General features: G+C 41.5%; 1 long non-coding RNA gene across 1 annotated transcript; it reads right to left on the reverse strand.

Annotated features, from left to right (window-relative positions):
• Positions 1 to 1,649: 1,649 nt before the first annotated feature.
• Positions 1,650 to 8,652, reverse strand: LOC116084874. Its single transcript, XR_004116299.1, has 2 exons — positions 8,522 to 8,652; positions 1,650 to 1,921 (listed from the first exon to the last, which is right to left on the reverse strand). It is a non-coding gene; the product is annotated as an uncharacterized LOC116084874 (long non-coding RNA).
• Positions 8,653 to 9,307: the final 655 nt, after the last annotated feature.

The raw sequence follows: 9,307 nt of genomic DNA on the forward strand, positions 1-9,307 counted from the left end.
CAAGTTTACAGTCAAAGCTAGCTAGGGCAATATATATTAAGTTTCTTCTAGGATTTTGGATCATATAAGGTCTCTTTGTGTTGTTAGTTTGTATTTCTCCACAATGTCATTTAGAGAGATAGAATGTATCATCACCCCTCGTTTTTGTATATTGTATCTCTTATTGTTTTGTCACAGGCTTCAGTGCCTCGGATTCTTCTCTATTTGATGTTGTGTTTCTATACCTGCTTTTCCTTTTCTTTGTTCTACTTTGCTTAAAATATTTTGCTTTACTACATTATTTTCTACCCTTCTTGACTATTTCATTTTAGTTGAACTATTTTTTTGACAACATAGAATTTATAAAATTCTAAGTTACCAGTTTTTGATAATGAAAGCCTCTTTCACTTCTTTTGTGATTTTCTTAGTATCTTTTGTTCTGTTGTTGTGTTTATGTTTGCAGTCTATTTTCCTATTATTGATTCTTACATAGTTCTTTAATTTGCTTTATTACTGCTTTTAAAAAATCTATCATATCAATAAAAAAGAAAAAAAAGGAAAAAAGAAAAAAGAAAAAATCCAAAACAACCCCCCAAATCTATCATATCTCTGGAAATTAACTATGTAATTTCTTCAGTCTGTCTCTCTATTCATTTTTCATCTAAAAGCATTCTGGTTTATAAGTCACAATACCATCCATAATTAGGTGTGTGTGTGTGTGTGTGTTTAAAGTAGTTTTAATGTTATCAAGAATTGTATTGGGCTGGAGAGATGGCTTAGCGGTTAAGAGCACCAACTGCTCTTCCGAAGGTCCTGAGTTCAAATCCCAGCAACCACATGGTGGCTCACAACCATCTGTAATGAGATCTGGCGCCCTCTTCTGGTGTGTCTGAAGACAGCTACAGTGTACTTACAATCAATAATAAATAAATAAATAAATATTTAAAAAAAATAATTGTATTGATCTGTACTCTAGACCACCAAATATAACCAAAGTAAAGGCTTCATTTTATATTCACATAATTTTGAAGGTTACTGGTCTCTTTGTGTTTTGACTTTGCTTTGTTGGTCGGTTGGTCGATTGGTTGGTTGATTTGGTTGGTTGGTTGGTTTGGTAGGTTTGGTTTGGTTTGGTTTGGTTTGGTTTGGTTTGGTTTGGTTTTGAAACAAAACTTCACATAGCCCAGGTGGCCTCACTATGTGGTTCAGGTCGATCTCAAACTCCGGATCTCCCTCCAGCTTCCAGTCTAAGGTTGCAGGCATGACCACCATTCCTACCTTCTGTCAACCTAAAACACACAGCAAAGGACCGAGACCTGGGAGAATCCTCAGGTGATCTTCAGTCACAACCCAGTTTAAGACTTATTTACAACTGGACTCCTAACCTAAATACTCATTTGGAAGTTACTAACCAGTGCTGGTGGCCTGGGAACCCAGCTCCTCTTCCACAGGGAAATGCTCAGCTCGTCTCTTCTCATAGGGAGACATTTCACAGATAGCCTAGCATCCTTGAGACTTGACTATCCATTTTAAGAGAACATTGCTCCCTGCTACTTCATGTGTTCCTCCCCTTTTTTACTCTGTGACCAACATTGCCCTTAATTTTTTTGCTGGAATAATTCTCTATTATTATAATAAAAGTGTGCTATTAAAAGGCATGCAGTCTAGTGTGTATAAGAACTGCTTTCTCTTTTCTCACATTTAAATAATGTCTCCCATTTTCTCAACCTCTGTAGATTTTTCTGTTTTCCAGCTTCCAGAATTGCAAGTGCAAAGTCTGGTATCTGTCCTGATCTCTTCTTTGTTCAACAGCCTTTTCTCTGCCGGGAGGAAGCTTAGTGATGTTTCTCCTTCTCTTGGGATTTAAGAACACTTGCTTGAATGAGCCCAGTCTGTTGTCATTGTCACCAGAACTTCCCAGGATTACTTGACCCTCTTCATCCTGAAAAGGCAAAGTTAATTTTTATCACAGATGGTATTGCTTGAAAGGGTTTGTCTCATGTTGAAATTTAATTGCCAACATGGCAGTGTCAAAAGGAAGGAGGGTCTTTACAAGGTCAATATGACATAACCATTGCCTCCAGGTAGTGAGTGAGTACTCGCTCTCAAGGATCTGCATGTTATTCTTCACATGACTAGGTTGTTATGAAACAAGGCCTCTCTCTCTCTCTCTCTCTCTCTCTCTCTCTCTCTCTCTCTCTCACACACACACACACACACACACACACACACACATACACACACACAAAAAAAAACCCTTCTACCATGACATCAGCACTAGAAACCAATCATATGCTTATATCTCCAGAACCATGAGTCAGAATTAATCTCTTTCTTTATGATTTATTTAGTCTCAAGGTTTTATGTACTTATAGAAAATGGAGTAAGACAATGAAAAATGTATCACCAACATTATCATCACCACATAGTCTTCAGACCATTACTACCACCATCACCACCACCACCATCTTCACCATCTTCATCACAATCATCACCACCACCACCAAGACCACCATCTGATCAGTACTTGTCTTCTACATGTTTTTCTTCTCTGTTTTCAACTTTCTTATAACTCATGCCTCTCATGACTCCATTCTTTTGTGTGTAGCTTCCATTCCTTCCCATTGTGAACTTCTGTCTCTGTTTTGTTCTTCAGATAAACTTAGTGTCCAAATGGCTTTTATAGTTCAAGGCAAGACATTTCAGTAGAGTCAGGTGGATGGATGCAGGATGTGCCTCTCCTCTGCCCAGGGTCAGAGAGTTAACTTTGAAGGGGGAGAGTGGGATTGGCAGCTGTGCTCTGGCAAATGAATCTTTCTCATTTTTCACCTCCAGAAACATGTCAATTGAAACAAACTCAACTTACTTCATTTCAACTTCCCAAAGGCAATTTACAGAAGACTCATTACTCTGTAGTGAGAGTCAAGGATCATTACTTTACAGAGCTTTTGAATACACACACACACACACACACACACACAGAGAGACATACCATCTAATAACAACTAAAGGGAAGAGTTCTGCAGTTAACTTGAAGACTTAGGATTTCTGACTGCTTACACAATTGGGAAAGTCAGTTTCTAATCTCAGATGCGGTCATCAGTTGATGGTCTGTCTCCTCCTGGGTCCTCACTGTCAGTGATGTCATCATTGTCATTACTGCTGGCAGCCCCATTCTCAAGTTCTTCTCCCATGTTTGAAACCGAAGTCTTAAGACTACTTGGAAAATGTCTTTCTCTTATATGAAGAAAACAAGACATTTAATGAACCCGAGTATCATAAACATTTAATATCTTCATGATACACGTTTCAGTGGTGTGGATCCAAAGGGTATAGCTGCTAAGGAGACAACTTGTCATTTTGTCAAGTGTTGACATAAAGTTAACACATGACACAGAAATTCCATACAAAGATACATATCCAAGAGGAATGTAAACACATGTCCATATGCAATTTGCACATGACTGCACAGAACAGCAATATCTATAACAGACAAAGAGTGGAAACAACCCAGATGTCGATCAATTGACCCATAAATAATTAGAATGTGATGTTTGTACAATGCAATACTGTCCGATAAAAAAGATGAAGTCTTAATGCACGTAGTAATATGAATGATCCTCAAAAACATATGTTAAGTGAAGAAGTCAGACACCAAAAAATGAATTGTATGATCCAATTCAAAACAGGAACATCTATAGAGATGGAGAGTAAATTAGCAGTGCCTATGGCTAGAGGTGGGAAGCTGATCAGAAGGAAACTGAAGTGATTTCTTGTATAGTCCTTGGTGACCCCACCAGGCACCGACAGACAGCTCCAATGCAATTGTCACACAAGTGATCCTGGCTAAACTAAGCAGGTCACAAATCAAAAACAAACATCATGAATATGAGAAAGGACAGATAGCAATAGGGGTTAAGGTTGCCAGAGATAGGAAAATGATGTGTTTGAGCTCTGGATCCAGAAAGAAAGGGCTGCAAATGGCTGGGAAATTAAGATGTGAGGAGAGTCATAGGCACATGAGACTGTCGCAGTCACTGTTTGGGTGGTGAGAAGAGACACTGTGACCATAGTAACTCTTATGACGGAAAGCATTTAACTGGGACTTGCCAGTTAAGTCCCTGAGGTTTAGTCCTTTATCAGCATGACAGAAAGCATGGTGACATGAAGGCAGACATGGTGCTAGAGAGGTAGTTGAGAGTTCTACTTCAGGATCAGCAAGAAACAAGAAGAGAGAGACACTAAGCCTGGCATGAGTATTTGAACCCTTAAAAGCCCACTCCCTGTGACATTCTTCCTCCAACAAGGCCATACCTCCTAATCCCTGTCAACACTCCCTAATGATCAAGCATTCAAATATTTGAGCCTGTGATTAGGAGGCCACTCCTATTCAAACTACAAGATATGGGACATATCTTATTCATGCTGGGTAAAGGCCACCATGCTGACCAACAGGTAGATATGGGCCTCACACTGACAGTCATAGGCACACACTCCAACCAGCTCACAGTAGCCATGTAAACACACACACACACACACAAGCATGCGTGAGCTCACACAGAGGCAGGCTGATAAAAGGGGACGTTCAACTACTGTCCTCTGACATCAAGACCAGCTATACAAAACCCTCATGAAATTGACAGTCATCCAGGAGATGGTATATAACAGATTACATTGACTGTTTGCTTTGGGGTTTCCAGGACATCAGTCAGTTTATACTGAATCAGAACTCTCCTAGTATTAGCCATATTGCCCATGTTGGCTGTCTGTATCAGTGTCATACTGTCTAAACAGGAACTGGCCCTTACGAGAATGGATATCTGTTCCCTGCAGAAGAGAGGAAGCGAAAAGGAGAGAACCGCCAGAATACATTATATACATATAAAAATTGCCAAATAGATTTTTAATTAATCTGTGAATCTGCAAATATTCATAAAAAGGGAGGCAGCAGCTGATTGATAGAGGAGTTCTTAGTGGGGACAGTTATGAAAAACTTCTAGAATGATTTTGGTAATGGTTCTGCAACAGTGAATATATGAAAATCACTAAATTGTGTACTTAAAAGAAGTAAATTATATGATTATATCTCAATAAAAATAATCCCAGTCAGGGAGAAGACACCCAGGACTTTGGTGTAGGTTTTAGGTTCATGCAGACATAGAGGCAAATTCTAGCTGTGTAATACGCTGATGGGATGAACTTGGCCACGTGACTACGGACCTCTTTAAGCCCTAGTGTTCTCTTGTAAAATGGGAGACATCTCTTTCACGGTGTGAAGATGAGTGGCAGACATTTGAAAGGAAGCACACAGAGATCTGGGTGGGGTACCCATCCCATCTTCTGGCCACTTTGCCACTTTCCAGAATCATAAACCATCACCCACAGAACATGTTGTCTTGACTGTGTTGTGTTGTGAAGGCGTGGTAACGACCCGTCTCCCCCCACCCCCCAACCCCCGTTAGAGTTTCTCCATCCCTGCTCCTGTGTTTGTTTGCACTCCCTTTGTTCTAGTTGGAGTTTTAGGCAACCAAAGCGAAACACTCACCAAAGAGTCACCCTTCATAGCAGTAATGACACAAATTACATTGTTCCCCAGAGACAAGAACACCCAACCATTAAATTTAACTATGTGAGCTTGGCAAATCTTTTCAAAAGCAAAACAGCTGTTTCTCTTTGGCTCCATATTTTAAGCATTTTCTCCAAGGCTTAAAGATGTACACACTCCTATTGTGAAGCTGGGGGAAGTACTGTAACGTGCCGGGGTACTACCACCAAGACTCCTGAGTGAGTCAAGGGGCTCAGTCTCATTTTTGGCCAACTATGAAGTTTCTACATGCGAAGGATTGTGGTGTTTATAACATGTCAGGCATTAGTCTAAGGATTTGATGACTAGGTCATTTAAACTTTGTAAAGTAGGTATTACTATGATTCCTTTGCAAATGGACACCAAGGCATGGAAACTGATTGTGTAACTCCTAATGAGTGAGGCTGGTCACACTCTGGCTTTAATGGTCCCTCCCTCCCGTGACTCAATATCTTTCATTTATTTCTATCACTTGCTTTATTCCTAGTCACGTATGCACCATCCCTTCGTTGTCCCTGCCACGTCTTTGCCTTCCCTGCCACCTTGTGACAACCTCTTGCCCTCACCAATGGTGGTCATTGCCTTTGGAGCTATTGTCAGTGCCCCCTTACATCATGGCCCAGCTTTGGTTAGAAACTCACAAAACGACACACAGCTCAGATGAGAGACAGCACAGTTGCAGCTGGGAGAGGCTTGGTAAAGACATCACACTTCATGTACCTCACCATGAGCATCTTCTCAGTGCTCTGTTCCGGGTCGGTTTTCATCTGTGGCATGTGGGCTTCTGAGGTTAGGCACCGAGGAGCTGACTCATGGGCTTCTGAGTTTATTGTATGTATAGTAGAGGGCTTACATCACTACTATCACCGGCCAATGGAAGACCCCAGAGTGAGTTAGAGAGAACCCCCCGCTCTTGCACTTGCTGGATGAGAGGTTTGGGGTGGGGGAATCAATGTGAAAAGACAATCTTCCTATTGGGCCATGATTGACTTCAGAGAGTACCAGTTATGGTGCTGGTCTGATTGCTCATTATACAGAGTACAATGGTTCCATTACACAAAATAGTTCCTGAGGATTTCCTGGAGACCTGGAAGTCTGCACAAGTGTGTAGGGGCACAGAGAGCCACTACAGGGGGCTCCCTGCCTCCTATGGTCAGTATCAATAGCATTATCAACAGAAACTTAAAAATCAATGACAAAGCTACATCTGGACATAAGAGAGCAGCTGTGTTCATCTGTCTCAGTGGGCACTTATTAGAGAGGACCATAATGCTTAGCATATTTTAGACACTATCAAATACACATACACACATGCATACATATATACATACACACATACATACACACACAATATACATATGCAGAAACATACGTACATGAATACACATATACATACATGAATACATACACATATATACATACATACACATACATATACACATCTATACATACAATATACACAATTATATATATACATACACATACATATATGCATATATACATATATACACACATACATACATATATAACATATATACATACACACATTTATTCACACATATATGCATATGTACACACATAGATATATACACATAGATAGATACATGCATACATATACATACATGCATACACACATACATACACAGAGTGGAGAACAAAGTATGTGGACAAGCACATGCATGCCTGCCTTAGGGAAAGAGCAGACATTACATGGAAAGCAGAGCCAGACCCCAGGCAAAGAGAATAAATAGCACAGGAATCCCAGAGACAGGAGCTAGCTTGGTATTTTTGCCATTTTCCACTTAAACCCCCAGGAAGTGGTAGGCATCAAAGTGAGCTACAGATAAGATCACTGTTACCAAGAACCAGGATCAGTTCTAGCAACCCAACACATCTGGAGCTGGAGTTGCTTCCAGCTCTAATTCTGACTAAGGGGGATCCGAGCCTCATTTGTCCTGATGAACTCTGGGGTGATGCTCTGCCATTCACGATACATACACTGAGTAGCAAGGCATGAGGTGGCCATTGATGGACTGGGGAAGGAGGAAGGCATGTGACTGTCCCCTGGAAAAGAATGTTCCATGATAGAAATAATGACTAACTGATGCTTATCTAGTTTTCCACAGTGACTGACCTCTGTCACAGGTCCCTTATTCCTCCATTCTTTCTGACCTACTAGCCACTAAACTGAAAGAATTTCTTTGAGTAATTTTAAAATAAAATTAAATCATATTTAAATGACTGTGTTATCTTGAAGTCATTTGCATCATGTAGAATGTATGTAGAATATATGTAGAATGTGCTTATTTTAGAAACAATGTCATTTTTCTCTTGAGTCATGGGTCCAGGAACATTTTTTTTTAAACTCACTAAGCTATTGCACACATCTCTGACTCTCTACAGGGTGAGCATTTGGTCACCACCCCACAGCTATGAACTCCTGAAATAGGTCCAGATGGCTAATTTTAAATTTAAAATTACACTTTGCTGTCTGCTTAGCTAGCCTTGGGTGTTTCTGGTCGGTGACACTGCCTAAAGCTACAATATCTGGGACTATTGTTATCAAAGAAAGAGCAACATCTAGAGCAGAGATGAGGGACCAGGGGAGAGAAGAGTGGGAGCTGAAGGAAAGAAGAGGGGGGACAGGGAGGAAAAGAGGAAAGGAAAAGAGAGAGGAGAGATACAGACCATCCCTGCTCTGTCGGTGAGCACTGAGGCAGACCCAGGATTCTGTTTGTTGGCCACTGGACTCTGTACCCCAGCACACCCTGACCCCAATCTGGCTATGTGCCCTGGGAAGATCACCTGCAATGGAAGAGCGAAGAGACTGAGATAGAGCAAAGGTACAAAGCAGAGAGGAACAAAAGGAGGTTAGGCACCGGGAAGCTAACTCATGGCTTTGGAAACCAAGGGGTTTGTAAACCGAAGCTTGGGGACCCTACAGGAAGCGGTTGTCACCTGTGCTCTGTTGTGCTCAGCAGAACAGAGAGCTGCTGACAGAGGAAGGAGGGAAAAGCAACTGTTTGAGGATTAGAAAGACCTGGTTCTAGTTTCAGCGCAGTTACCAAGGCGCGTGCCTCAGCAAGGAAGTAAACAGATGGAGACCAAGCCGAGCCTTCAGAATCAGGACGTTAGGAAGATGGCTTTGATCTTAGCATCCACGTGCTTCTTCCTTGCCTCTTCAGGTAACAGCATGCTTCACTTGTGTGCTAGACTGAAAGCTGAAGCCTACCTGTGCAGTCATGGGGCACTCTCAGCCCACACACCCTAAGGATGAAGCACAGGAAGGCCCCCACTACTAAGGCGGCCGCAGAACTGTGCGCGAGTATCTCCCGGGAACTAAACGTATTTCTCTATTAATAAAAGTCCAATGTCACCGCTTTTTGTTGCATGCCGCAAGGAAATCTAAGCAATACAAACACCAAAGATACTTGAGGATCAGGAATAAGGTCTAGAACTTTACCTATGTGGTCTAAAGAATGATTGACTTTTAAACAATACTTAAAGATATACCATAAGTGTTAGCATTTTGTCTAAACTCCGCCCCACAGTTACCTGGCAACAGCTGGTGTGCCTGATTCACTATAAAAGGGGCTGCTTGCCCCCTCCACTCTCCCTTGCCTTCCTGCTCCTGCTCTGTCATCTCATCCCTTCCCCTGACCCCATGAGCTCATGTCCAGCCTCTACTTCTCTTCTCTTCTCTTCTCTTCTCTTCTCTTCTCTTCTCTTCTCTTCTCTTCTCTT

The sequence above is a fragment of the Mastomys coucha genome, unplaced genomic scaffold, assembly GCF_008632895.1.
Source record: "Mastomys coucha isolate ucsf_1 unplaced genomic scaffold, UCSF_Mcou_1 pScaffold9, whole genome shotgun sequence".
Taxonomy (NCBI): Eukaryota; Metazoa; Chordata; class Mammalia; order Rodentia; family Muridae; genus Mastomys; species Mastomys coucha.